Below are 14,319 nucleotides of genomic sequence, written 5' to 3' on the forward strand. Positions count from 1 at the left end.
TCTCTCCATGGGAAAAAATACATTAGAAGGGTGGAAACCATAACAGATTTTAAATGGCTCAGATATTAAACTTTTTTTTAAAAAGAACATTTAAAAAAAAAAAGAAAAATATTTCAACAACTCTTAAGAATGAAAACCTTGTATATATTAATATTTATACATAAATAGAATTTATAAAACGTAAAAATACACAGACGAGCAGAGCCATGGGAAGTGGATTTTGCCATGTGCAACTGCCAGTATAGACTATACCACCAAGAAACTTGGAGAACTGGGAAATGTTGGCCCTTCTGGGAAGACCAGCCTTTGATGGAAAGGAAAAGAAACAGCTGGTTACCATCTGGTAAGTCTCTGTGTCTTTCCCAGCAGAATAACCACCCGGAAAAAAATCTTTGAATCAGGGTTCTGGTGGCCCCAGTGCCTCACCAGAGGTCAACACAGCTGTTGACATGATGGTGTTGGTGTGACTGCTCAGTAGCCATCCCCAGTACATGACTGACTGCTAGGCTTTAACTCTTCAGCCCAGCAGGTCTGCCTCTTCTGATGTCTGCGACTCTTCTAGAACTTACTTGTGATTGCAGTTGATGTCTCCTTCACATACAGAATATGTGGGGCTTTGAGATGAAGAATGAGAGCAGCAGAAGAGAGTATTTGAGACGTTGGGTGGTTTGCACATGCAGGGGTGTAATACTGTGGGCTCTCGGCCCACTGTCCCCGGCCCGCCGAGGGGAGCGTGGCCCACCCGGAGGGGTGCACCGCACCCACACCCTCCCCTCTGCAGGGACAGACCCCGTGAGAGCCACTGGCTGCGCCCGGAGCCTGCCTTCAGCCCCTCTTCTCAAAGCTGCTTCATTTCTTCTTCCCTGAACACTACTACCAAGGCTCTCCCTGCGCCAGCCTGCTCCAGGGGCCGGTGGGCCAGTGGGCAGTGCCCGCAGTACGTTCTGTGCTGGACTCACTGTATCAGTGGCTGAGGGACTGGAGACACTTGACAATTGGTCCCTACCCATGTGGCACCTCCAACATCTCTTGCTGGCCCGTGTTTGTGACATGTGTGGAGTGGTGTCACTGCTGCAGGACAGTTTTAGTACCTCTTGGATCCACGGAAGTTACTGCACATGGTCCGTGGACCTGAGTGTAGTTAATCCTCAATTCTGGAGGGGGCTGATATTTAACACAGGTCATCTTCTACGATGTTCTTCAGTGGCTCCAAGTCTGTTGACCAAGAGTTCACCACACAGCAGCCATGCCAGTGTAAAGTATCTGTGCCTCTCTCTCCCCCTCAGACCCAAGAAATCATTTTCTGAGTCTTCTTTTTTTCAACTTAAGAGGCATACAATGTAAATACCAACATGTGCAGGTTGAGAATTAAGGCCAGGGAGCTGGGAACACCTAATGATTTTGTATCTGCACAGAAAAACGAATGGAGTTCTTTGGCATGACCACCAACTATTGTCACCTGACAGAGAATGAGATTTACAGTATCCCAGATTTTCCCCAAAAATGAGCCCCTTGGCTTATCAGCAGGCAGCTGCTCTATGACTTGGTTAAGCTGGAACAGAGCTGAGAAGTTTCTCACTTGTTTCCAGACTGGAAAACATTTAAGAGAGAGCAATGGGGTCTCAGGGTACCTGACAACAGAGAGCGAAGGTCGTGGTTCACTGTCTCTACAGCACTGTGTTTGTTCTGCAGAAAATGGTGCTCTTTGGAGTGGAGGAGTAGCACGTATCTACTGTTAAAATATTTTTGTCTTTTCTTCCCACGGTATCCTGGGCTTGTGTTGTGTATGTTACACACGCATCTTTATCTCATGCAGAGTGCCACTGTGTATTAGTCACACATTACTATTCTGCTTAGGTTTGCACAGAATCGGCTACCCAACTAAACTGATTTGTCCAATTAATCGCCCTTAAGATTCTAGATTAGCTACAGCCACCAAAAATCTTCTGTAAGAAAACAACATAATCAAATAGGGATGGGGACTGGCCTGCGGCAGGTGTGGCTTTTATTTATTTCAGTGTCCACTTAAACTCCAGACTCAACAATGATATGGCAGCTAGATTGTACCTTCACACAAGGAAAAACCTACAGGGAGATTAGATAGTTTCTTTCAGCTGAAGAGTCTGAGCCAAAATTTCCATTCCAGAAGGATTTGATAAAAAAAAAATTATCTACTTTGCCAAACACAAAACCAAACGAGATTGGATCTCTGGGAAGGAACTAGATGCAACCCTCCGTCCTACTACGTGGCCTGATGCAATTAAAATACCAGCAAAATACAGGGTGTGCTGATGAAAATTTTAGTTCTCCAAATTCACGTGCAAGCAGTGTGATGGAGCGATGCGGTTGCACTTTGTGTTGCTGCCGAGTCTCTCCGAGTGCTCTCAGATCAATAAAGCTTTTTTAAGCTTGGTGGCAGCATTTGTCCCCTTGCTGGGAATTCAGGGATAAACTGTTGTAGATATTGAGCAGGGGCGGTCTGGGAGTGGAACACGAATCGCTCTGCTGATCCCGCACCTGTGAAATGCTGCAGAAGGAAATGGTTTGGCCAGCATAAATTAAGGCAGCTCTGAGACTCATCTAACATACCTCAGGAATTCAGCCTGCCAGCACAAAATTAGACAGCGCAGAAAGCTGGCTAAACATAATCTCTGCATCTTCCGTGGCTTGTGAGAATGACACAGCTGAGTAACACTGTCAGATCTCTTCAATATTAGAGACAAAATAATGCTAACATGTTTTGAAAACACAGCATGCACACCAGAGTACTTAATGTGTTAGCTAGTTTGGACGAGCCTTTGGATCTCTTGCAGGGGCAATCATCTTTTTGCCGTGTATCTCATCCAGCAGAACGAGACCCAGTTCAGACTGATTTCCTAGGCGCCACCACAACACTTACAGCACCACATCATTGCATTAAAAAAGACATTGCTAGTCAGAATCTCTGGAAATCTCGAGTAAGTATAAAGACTAATGTTATATGCCAAACTATCTCAGCCTGTTCACACTGAAGATCTTTGATCCATCTAGCTGAACTGGCCTGAAGGTTTTTGGCTTTACTTTCAAAGGAGAAATCTCACTGGCTGCTGAAATGGGTACACTGATACTAGGTCTTCATCTTTTAAACTTGCATCAATGGTTCTTTGTTCCAGTGGCCTCCCATCCATATAACGAGTATAGCAAAAGGTGTTCAGTGTGTATCAGTGGACATACTCCTTATGCAAAGGGGCATCCTGCAGCCATGCACAAAATCAACCATCACGGGACTGGGAGCATGCCATGCACAATGCACTGGTCAGTGCAACTGAGATGCTTAGGTCCTCTGTCCATTCACTCACCGAGTAAAACCTCACCTGGACTTGTCACAGCAACACTGTAGAATCTGAAGAGATGATGGAGTGAAAGTCTGCAAGGACAAAATTTAATTTTTTCAGCAAGAAAAAGCAGATTCAGGCCAATTAACAGACGCTACTGGTTTTTACAAGATACTGGAAAAGGTCAAGACCAGAATGCACATCTCAGTACTTGCAAATGTATGTTGTAGTTGTTCTTCTTACGTGGGCAACTCCTTATCCATCAACAATACTGAAGCTATTTCATAGTTTCTTAAGCCAGAGAGCCCATCCAAAGGATCGCATTCTGAATTTGACCCACCAGAAGAATGCAGTCAACCCATAGTTCATTCCTTGCCACCCTCTTTCTTGCAGACTGGTGAGATGGTAGCTGGACACACGCCGCAGGCTGGACAGATTGCTCTGGTAGCCTTGCCTATTCCAGACGCTTCATGAGGACCTTAGTTTCTCCACTGACACGCTATTAGCTGTGCATGTCTCAAGGGACAGATACGCTAGCTTTCACAGCCTCATGGGAAGGGGTTATCTGATCATGTCACAGGAGGACAAGGAAATAATGTCCTGCCATATAACCTTAGTCACAGGATCCTCCTTCCAGGAAACTGAGCGCATGCATTCCCTGATGGTCTGTGTTTGCATTTGGGGTCATAGGATAAAGTGTTCATAGGATGGCGAAGGTGTCCAGAACATGGTCCTCCATAAGGGACTGAGGCCACATCCAGTCATGACCTTCTCCAGTAAGAAAATACCAAGCCATTTCAACAGTCCTCTCTGCCAGGGGTTTCTCCCCACCTTGTTTTTGTGGAGCTGGTATGGCAGCCAGTCACACTGGGTACATGTGCTGAGAAGTCCCAGCTGGACAGTTAGGGCCAGAGGCCTACTGCTGTTGCACAACTCTCAGCACAGCTGCCAGCCCTCCCCTCTCGTCACCGTGAGGGCACCGACGTGCCGGTGCGCCGGGCACTGCCTGCTCCCAGCGCCTCAGGCGGACCCGCGCCTCAGCAGCAGCAGCAGGAACCTGCCCGCTCCACCCCAGGGCTGCGCCCGCCCCTGCTTTCCCTCCCTTCCCACCTAGCAGAGGGCGCTCGGCGCTCAGAAGTGCCTCCTCAGCCCGCTCCTGGGATGGAGCTTAACCACTGGAAGGAAGAAGTCCTGCCCGCACACCCCCCCAGCAGACAAGCCCCCGAGCTCCGAACCAGCTGCGCGCCCAGGAAGGTTCGTCCAAACCCCTGACGACCCAGCCGGGCAGGGGCCCCGGGGGCAGGAGCTGCCGCTCCCTGGCTGGGGCACCCCGGGACCCCCCCGTTGTTGTGGGGGGCAGTGGAAAAGCCCCGACGCGAGCGGCTCTCCGGGGGGGCGGGGGCAGACCCGGGCGGAGCCAGGGCTCGCATTCTTGAACCTTTCACATCCTTTCTGTAATTTGAAACATACTTGTTCCCATTCCAGAACCTTTTTTTTTTCTTTTAAATTCCTTCCTTGAGGCTGTGGAAATGCGTTCAGAAAAAAAAAAAAAAAAAGAGCGAGAGAAAGAAAGAAAAGAAGGGGAGGAAAAAAGCGAGCCCGCTGCTTATCAGAGGCTCCAAAACAAAACAGGGAAACGTGAGAGCGCGGCCCTCCCCAGCACAACTGCTTGCGGGCTCGCGTTTCCCTGCCGAGGGGTCAGGGCTGCTGCAGTCACGGGTTTGGAACGCAGCTGGGCCTGCCGGCAACCAGGCGGAAAAAAATCCCCTCTCCTCTGCAGACGGCTTTTCGCTCCATCCGCCCCGCAAGCCCGCGGTGTTCAGGGCGGAGGAAGCCGTTCGCAACAAGCTTGGGGCACAGGGTTGTGCCCTTACCGCTCCCGGCCGTCTCCAGCGGGTAATTCCCCCTCCCCACTCACGGCCCCTTCCACCCCGCTCCGTCTGGCCGGGGAGGGAAGGGACATCAGCGTGTCCCTCTCCTCTGCCCTTCAAGTCGCTCTATAAGTACCCCCATTTACTCCTCCCCAATAGCAGCAGGGAGACCATTCCCACGTTTAGGGTGGAGTGTGCACGTATGGGAGAGAAAACCTGGCTGACACACTCTGAAGGATTTTGAATGTCCCAACTGTCCCCAGAAGGCACGGAGCAGCCCGGAGCGCTCTCTTGCATCAGCCAGGCCACCACGGCCCACTCCTTTCCCCCGGGGTAACCCACAGCAGGTGACTCTGCTGGTGCAGCAGGACTTTTTGTTTGCTTTGTGCGAGGAAGTAACAAAGCCCAGCGACACTAACCGCCACCCCGGGTCAGAAGCCACCCGAAGCTCTCGAGCTGCACACAACCAGTTGCGGTGCAGCTGCCTTGCCAGTGCTGGGCCAGGCGGTGCTGGAGCAAGGTTGCTAGGCTGTCAGAAGGAGCACCTACCCCTCTCCCATCCACTCAGGGACTCATACCCTGCTCTTTCAAACCAGAAAAACAAGGATGAGGGAGAAGCTTTCATGTTTCACTGCCATTATCATAGCTGTCAACTGTGTTAACGTGGCATCATGCTGTTTACACGTGTATGTGTATGGACGGGTGTGAACAACCCCTAAGGAAGGCGTGAGGTTTTCCAGGAGAGAGTCGAGCGGGCACATGTCCATCACCTGAAGCAGCTGGATGACTGCCACACCAGGAGTCACCTCTGCACATGGGGGAGAAGTCATCCAGAGGGAAGAGCAGTCCGTGGGCACAGGACAGAGCCCTTACATGCTGTACTCCTCGCCTGTCAGCCACCACTCCACACAGCTGGGGCAAGTTGGGGAACCTGGACAGTATCTGTGTTTCCTCAGGTGTATAGCTAGAGAAGGAGGAGTAGCAGGAATCTCTGGAAGACAGAGATGGGGCAGATATGTTTATTTTTTTGGAAGGGACAGTGTGACATTTCAGGGTTTCCCCATAGCTGAGCTGTGCCTTTCAGCCACGTGTCCCATGTAGGACGGCAGCTAGGTTAAGCCCGCTGGGGAAATCCTCTCCTTAACCCAGCTCCTGGCAGCACAAGTCACCACACTGATACTTTGCAGATTGGCAGGAAACGCCACAAAGCCCATGTGTGCTTAAATATTTCACGTCACGCAGCACATGTCATTCTGGCTGCCTGCAACACTGCAGCATTTGGGCTCCCTCCCTCTGAGGAGATAAAGCATCCTGATAGCTTAGCTGTGTTTATCCAGACACCCGCAAGACAGTCTTTGTCTCTGAAGCCGGACATTTGGAGCTCACAGCATCTTCTGAATGTTACCCACAGATAGGAGCCATCCTGCTAAGGGCATCCCCACCATCTCTCTGTGTCCACTCTTTGCCCTCAGCCTGGATTCCTGCTTTTTAGCCAACACAACTGTAGCACGGTGTCTTATCACATTCCTATCACTTTTTGCAAATAAGCCTTGGCTACAAACACAAATGCTCTGCTGACTTTTTTCTTCAGCATCTTGGATACTAAAGGGTTATTAGTGTTCTATTCAGGCCCATGTCGGCAGTCCCCACCCTTCTCTCGATTGACATGCAAGCCCAGTTGGAGTTGATATTAAATATGAGACAAGACCTCAGTTAAACGTGTATAAAGTTAGTGACTTCTGGGGTGTTACCAACTTTCTAGAGATACCACATGTGACTCACTGAACTAGATGACACACTGAGTATTCACCTGGTCATATTTATCAGAGCAGATTTGTCCTGCCTTTTTTACAAGGATCCCTATCTTGCAGGTAGCAAGCAGGCCAAATGAAATCTATTCCTACAGGCATTGCTCTCTGCAGTTTGGTTTTACTCTATTCCAGTCCCACATACGTAATTCATGCCCTGGTTAGCTGAAATGAAACAGTTCAGTCCCCTCTGATTCAAAGATTTTTGGAGGAAGACACCTAGATTTCTTGGGGTCATCATTCAATGGACAAACTCTGCAGATGGGACTCCAATCCTAATCCAAATGGTGTGTTAAGAAGTTGCAGAGAAAAATCAGCACTTGTCAGTTTTCCAGAAATCAAAATGCCCCAGGCCATGCTCTTCTTCCTGGGATGCTTCCCTGTATCCACAACAACTCCCAGGCACCATCTGTGGATCTCTGCAGAGCTCATGATCTAAAGCAAGCAGCATGCCAAAGGTAAATCATCCAGAGTCTTAGCGTGCAGCTTGTCACAGTTGTAACGTTGGGCACCTCTAAAGGGATGTTAAGTCCTTCAAAAAGGTAGCTGAAAATTCTCCTTAGGGAAACCTCTGTGAGATGCTAGCTAAGAGAGCCATCCTACCCATCTGGCCACACTGCAGAGACGGGTGGCATTTGGGTCACAATCAAAGAGCTCCTTGGCCATTCAGGATGGGGATTTTAATATCTTCAGGACTGAAGGACAGTAAGAGAAGCTCCTACCTGTCTTTGCCACTGTATCAGAGCCTATTCTTAGGGGATGTGGCTGGGATAGACCTGCCAATAGCTGCAGGCAGATAGAAACCTCCTGTTTTCCAAATACCAGCTTGTACCCAGCTGCCCTTTACATGCTAGGCTGGTTATTCACTGCTGAAGTGAGTTTGAGGAAGGGACTAGGACAGCAAGAGAAAACAGCCCACAGAGAAAGGCAGCAGAGAAGAAAGAGCTAACATGACCTGGAAGAAGCGAGCTGAGGTTCTCTGCTGACAGACATGTTGTAACAGGCCGGCTGGAGTCACAGTGGTGCTGGGAGGTAGAGGGGTGCAAATGTGCAAACATGTGCTCTCCAATGACTTCACTCCCTGTGCCAAGGCATGCGCTGCTTCGCAAGAGGTCAGTGCAGGGGACTGCTTTGGTAGCCTCAGCTTCTCTGCTAACCTCTAGAAATCGGTTCCTTTTGAAGAGATAAGAGCATGTAGACAGACCTGAAATGAGGACAAGAATCCTGAATTCAGCATGACTTCTAACCGCTTGCCCCAGACACAGGCTGGGACTCCGTTCCAGGCTCTGGGAAGCCAAAAGGAGGATTTAGCTACACAGGAGGGATCCTCCGGCATCCCTGCACAAAACAGAAGCAAGGTGGTCTCTGGGTGACAGCAGGGTGCAGGGCAGTAGGGATTCCCGAATATCAGTCTCCCTTTAGGACGCTGATTTGCAAGGAATCATTTCGCCTCACAAGTCTGTCTGTCCCTCGGATTTTATCTTCCCTTTTAGAAAATGGTGCAAAGCTGAGCTGCCTCATAGCTTGTGGATGTCTGTACTATACTAAACAGCCCTCCAAGGAGAGGAGTAAAAAAGGGTAAAGGACTAATGCCAGGAAAGGGTGTGATCCGCAGTCCTGCTCCAGTTCCATTCCCCAGCCTGTTCCAGTCGGCTGTGACTTTTTTTAATCCCTGTCCTGGGGCTAGAAGAAAGCAAGACCAACAGTTCAGTTTGCTCTGACAGGACTGAGCCCTGCTCGAAAATACTAGGAAACCTCCTGAGTCAGCAGCTCACTTGCTCCTACTCTTGGAATAGCTGAGATTCCCGGACACAGTAACTTGACTCTGCTCCTGGCTCAGGGCAGCCACTAGCTGAAAGGCAAAATAAAATCCCCTCCTGGCCCATTAACGAGGCCTATTCTGGGTTCAGGAGAAACCAGTCTGACTGATGAACTCCCCTGGCTCAGGGGCTCTGGCTGGGGCTGGGAGAGTTATTCTTTCCTTATTCAGCAGACAGGAGGATGTTAATGGAGAGCATATGGGAGGGGAGGGAGTACTGTGGATATTGCTGGAGGACAGCCAGACTGAATCAAAGCCCCAAGAATCCTATTCTCCACCCGGGCAACGCTAAAACAGGCTGTGGAGAGATGAGAAGTCCAGCTGTGATACGGGGGAGTTGGGAAAAAAGCCCTCTGCCTTCACCAGCTTTTTTATTCCCACTCCAAGTGGGACAATGGGGCAGCATTGTCACAGAGTCCTGTAGGCATGGTATTCACAGTGGAAGCCTTCCCGGGGAAGAGCGTGCCTCAGCCAGCCACCCCATCCTGAGAGTCCTGCTGTAGACTTCAGGGAAGCAAGAAATGCCTCTGTGCTTGCGAAGTGCCATCTAATTTATGGGGCTATAGAAATGATGAATTACAACAGTCCTACAGGCTAGAAATGGAAAAGCCCTGTTAACTCCTCTAGCCCATCTCCCAGAGCTAATGCAGGGCTGTTGCCTCTCACCCATTTCCTTAGTTTCTGTCTGGACATGTTTTGAACCAGCAAGCAACCAAGGTTCCCACATTTTTCACTTCTTAATTCTATTTTAAAAATAAAAAACGCCGGTGTGATTAATGTAATATGGATTACTCAGGTGCTTGGATATGTCAAGCAGGATGGAACAGGGTGCATCAAAGGCAGCCCACATCTGCCTTACCTTAGATAAAATGGACAACTGGCTAGTGAAAACTTGATCGAAGCTTGAACTAAGAAGCTTCCCTTTAAGTAGGAGGGGAGTTAGAATCAGCTCTGGTAAAAATTAGGTGTGTCCTTTTTGGCTCCTGACAATCTGTTAATGTAGGCCTGACTGAGGCAGATTTTGGGCTTCCATGATGCTTGGCCTTGCATCATTCACCAGAGCTTAATTAACTAAGAGGTCTGGCTTGTTTAGCCTAGCAAAGAGGGATGTCGTTGCAATCTATAAATAAATACTTCGGGGGGGGGGGGGGGGGGGGGGGGGCGGGGTGAACACATGGGGAGGAGAAAAAAGCTATTTAAAGATAAAGGACAATGCTGGCGCAAGAACAAATGGGTATAAACCACCCACACATACATTTAGGCTAGGGATTGTCAGGTTCCTAATGCTGACAGCATTGACACTCTGTGACGGCCTCCCAATGGGTTTAGTAAGGCCAAAACCCAAGGTGGTTTTAAGAGGCAGTTAGACATATTTACTCAACTGATTGTGTGAAATGACTGGCTGTGCAAGCAAGGAGCTGGACTTGAGAAGCCCAGAAGGAATATCCTGAGGTTCTCTGGGCTGCAGTAAGTACAGGATGAGTTTCGGCTAACCAGCTGCAGGGCCCAGTAGGAGCAAGGTCGGAAAGAACTGGAAGATTAATAAAACCTGAGAAATTTAAACTGCATCTTCACTGCACAGCAGGCAGATTCTCAATCCAGGTAAAACTGGAACCTGAAACTAACCCTCTCCAATGACTAGGCTGGCTGGCTTGGTTTAGAGAGGTTTGTAGGGGCAGGAGATTATCACCAACAGTCAGTAAAAAGAGTCTGTGATTACTTTGTATGAAAACATAGGCAAGAGAAAAGAAGAAAAGAGATAATGATTGGCCTTCCTGTGAGCAGGCTGAGGTTGGGAAGCCCATAGTTCTGTTTTGCCATCCTCAGAGGCAAAAGAGATCTCATGAGCCAGAAAACCTTCAGCTATGAGAACATCTTGCCATGTTCTCCAGCGGAGTAAGAGCTCAGCCTGACCTCAGGCTGAGACCAATACATGGTGCCCCTGCATGCCGTAATCCTTCTCTATGAAGTCATTTTCCAGACAGTGAGTGTCTTTCCCTGTGGCTATCCTGCAAAACAGCTGGAACAAGAGAGACCTTGACCCTTGACTCAGCTGTGCTGGAGAGGCAGATGTCCAAATCTTAGCTGCCTTATCCAACTGGAAGCTATAACAATAAATCAGATAGTCCAGTTTACACCACCAGCACAAACAAGATAATGGACCTTATGCCAGAGAAAGACCTGTTGTAATATAGCACCTTGTTTCATCACGTTCCTGCTGAGAGTAGAGGGATGACAGCCAGCCAGCAGAGAAGAGACAGCTATACAACTGGCGCAGACCTCCCTTGTATTGAGGGCATTTTCCTGTGGGAATCTCCTGCCTGTTTGAGTTCTCTCTATGCTCCATAACCAGTGCAAAGAAAATTTAGCAGAGACCAGAGAATCCATCTTAAAATGCCTTAGGGGGGACAGAGAATATGGTATAAGTGGAACCGCAGCAATGTCTCTTCTAATCTTCTTGTAATCTGTCACCTAGCTGCGGCAGTGATAGGTGCTTTCGAAATCCACAGACAGTCTAAGTATGATTTGATCACAGTAGTGGTGGCCCATGCATCAAGAGATTCAGAGGTTTTATTCAGAAAGGCATTAAAATAAAGATGGTTGTTCTTCCAAATCTGTTTTGTCTGGGAAGAGGATATCTCCTAAGGCTGGCTTTATTCCTGACATTTCTCATTCTTTGCTTTTCCTTACAGATCAGAAATATAACATGAAATGCCTTGTCTTGCTATTTTCATCATTCTACAGTTGGTCTCAGCAGGAATCTGAGGCAAGGAGGGTGGGAGGTGATGAACTGAGTCAAGTCCAAAATACGGTTTCTTGCACTTGAAGGATGTAGATGTGGCTTCTGTTTAAGTCACCAGCTCAGGTCTTCTTGATGCTGAAAGGTGATGCCTGTTATATGCTCTCTTGAAATGAGGTACAGGGTTTCCATCCAAATACTAGCTAACTTTATGCAATAGTCTAGGAAGCTGAGAACTGTGTGGATGAAAGCACCACCACGTTGGCTGGGGAACAGCACACAGGGGAAGCTTGTCCTGCTGCTACTTGTATTTTCCTGGCTGTGTGAAGCTTCGACATTTTTCATCCTCCAGGTCTAAAGTTCTTGGCCTGGTAACCTTCATCAAGTTGAATCAACTTTAAAAAATAGGAGAGAAGATGAGGGAAAATTTTTTTTTCCTTTGAGGGTTTTTTTTATTGGAGATGCAAACCAACAGATTTTTTCCTTCGACCTCCCAAAACTGAAGAGAATTTATTGGTCATTTTCACATTTTTAACTGACATTCTAATTTTCTTCACAAAAAGACTTCAAACATAGAGAACCTCAATAAATCTCTAAAGCACACAGTTAAAAGTGTTCACACAGGCCATAAAATTGTAACTCTGGACTTGTACAATTCATGCTTATGGTCAGTCATGTCAAGCTTTAAAGAATCTACCACTTCAGCCATCTCAAAAAGGCAGTAAATCTAGATTATGCACTGAAAGTGCTTAGGGAGTCTGGGTATTTGTACCAACGAAATGCCAAAATGTTTTACTGACACGCTCCATGTTTTACATTCTTTTACTAGCAGTTAATTTTTTTATGTGTATATATATATTTTAATGCTGACAGTTATATTTTGGCTATTCTTAGTTTGCAACTGGCTGGGCCTCCTCTAGTCAAAACAGGAGTCTGAACAAAGTCACACACATGGCACCCTGGGCAGAAGACACTGGAAACCTCACAGATATGTGCACAGCCTGGGTTGAATATAGTCAGAGCTACATCTCTGGAAGCTCTGCGAACGTCACACGCAGAATTTCTGGCTGTTTCCATAGGAGTGATTCATTGGGACGCTGCTGCTGCTGCAGAGTCTGTGTTGGTCCCCAGTGTCCCCACACAGGGCCAGAGCTGTGGCACTCTGGAAGTGAAAGGGGTGACTCAGTAGAGAGTATTTCTTCTGTGTCAGAAGCGCGTTAAAGCATCCAAGGGATGTATGCAGCTAGAAATGTAAACTGAAGCCTCCACGGGTTGTCCACCAAACGGTGCAGTTAAGAGATGTCCAAGTCAACCCTAGTGCCCAAAGCAATGCAGCTGCATTAACGTAGCTCTCTCACTGGGCTCCTTACCCTCTCTTTTAAATGTATGCACGTAACACGGCTACCTCTCTTTCCTGATCCAAATTAGGTTTCCTGTCTAATTTTGAGCATCTCTGTATGATACTGCTTGGTACTACACAGGCATCACCAGTAGCTCTCTCTACTGGAAGGGTACTGGGAGCACTTATTTACTGATGGAAATCACTCAGAAGAGGCCAAATTCCTTCTGGATTGACACAGAAGTCACACAAAACTGGTACATAAGAGATTTAAATGCAGTTAACTAATTCAGACCAAGCTCGGCAGGGGGGTTGGACTAGATGACCCACAGAGGTCCCTTCCAACCCCTACTATTCTGTGATTCTGTGATTCTGTAAAGGAAGAGCAGGAGCACACTCGGGGAGCCCACATCCAGCCCCAGCCAGCCGGCAACCCCAAACCAGGAAAATGGCATGATGTTTCTGCTGCTGATTTTAAACAGCTCATGGTGTTTTAATCCTGACTGCTAGAGTCCCGACACCCTCACCTGGGGGTCCCCCGCCCTGCCCATGGCCCAGGGCCCCATCTCACAGCCCTCAGGGCCATCAGTCCCCACATCAGTGACACCATAGGATGCTGGTCTCCAGCTCCCCACGGGGAGCCGACATGGCAGCCCAGCCTCGCCTGTCCCCATCCCCAGGGCAGTGCCCGATGCCCAGGGCTGGGGCTTCCCCAGTGCCCCTGCCAGGTTGGTGGGACGAGCCTGGGCTGGCAGCCACTGCCCTGCCGCCCCATGGAGCTCCCTGCAGCTCCCTGCACCCTGTCCCCAGAGAGCCACTGGCCCTTGCTGTGCCCCTCACACGCCTCCTCTACGTTCAGTAGCTGCTGTGTGGCTCTTTCCTACAGGTCAGGACATTGAGAAGAAAGGACAAACTCCAAAGATGACCAGCTAATGCCACCCCTGCTACACTGTAAAGCAAAAACAATCTAACGATCATAACCATGGTTTTCCACCTCCTCCTCAGAGCCCAGACTATGTACTCAAAGGCGTAATTGAATATAAGACATATACTTTATTCCTGGCAGAAACAGAAACTGCTTTTTGATTTGAAAGACCAGCTGCCCTCTCACCCTGTGAGGAAGGTTTGGTTTTATTGTATTGTCCATTCACTCCTCTGAACAGCTCTCGCCTTCCGCTTTGTGTCCTTCTGGCAAGTATCGATATGTTTCTTTCTTGCTATGAAGAGAATACCATGAACCTGTCTTCCTTCAAACTCTTTCTCAGCTCACTCTTTGCTATGGTGTCTCCATGAATTAGATACCAAATCTAATGATTTGAAGATAGTGAACCCACTATGTTTTGTTTTACTTCCTATGCGTTTACAAATACTTGACATAGCAAGTGAGACAAGCTCAAACAAATGACATTCCTAGGTTTGCATCTCTCT

Source organism: Opisthocomus hoazin, chromosome 7 (assembly GCF_030867145.1).
Source record: "Opisthocomus hoazin isolate bOpiHoa1 chromosome 7, bOpiHoa1.hap1, whole genome shotgun sequence".
In the NCBI taxonomy this organism is placed as follows: Eukaryota; Metazoa; Chordata; class Aves; order Opisthocomiformes; family Opisthocomidae; genus Opisthocomus; species Opisthocomus hoazin.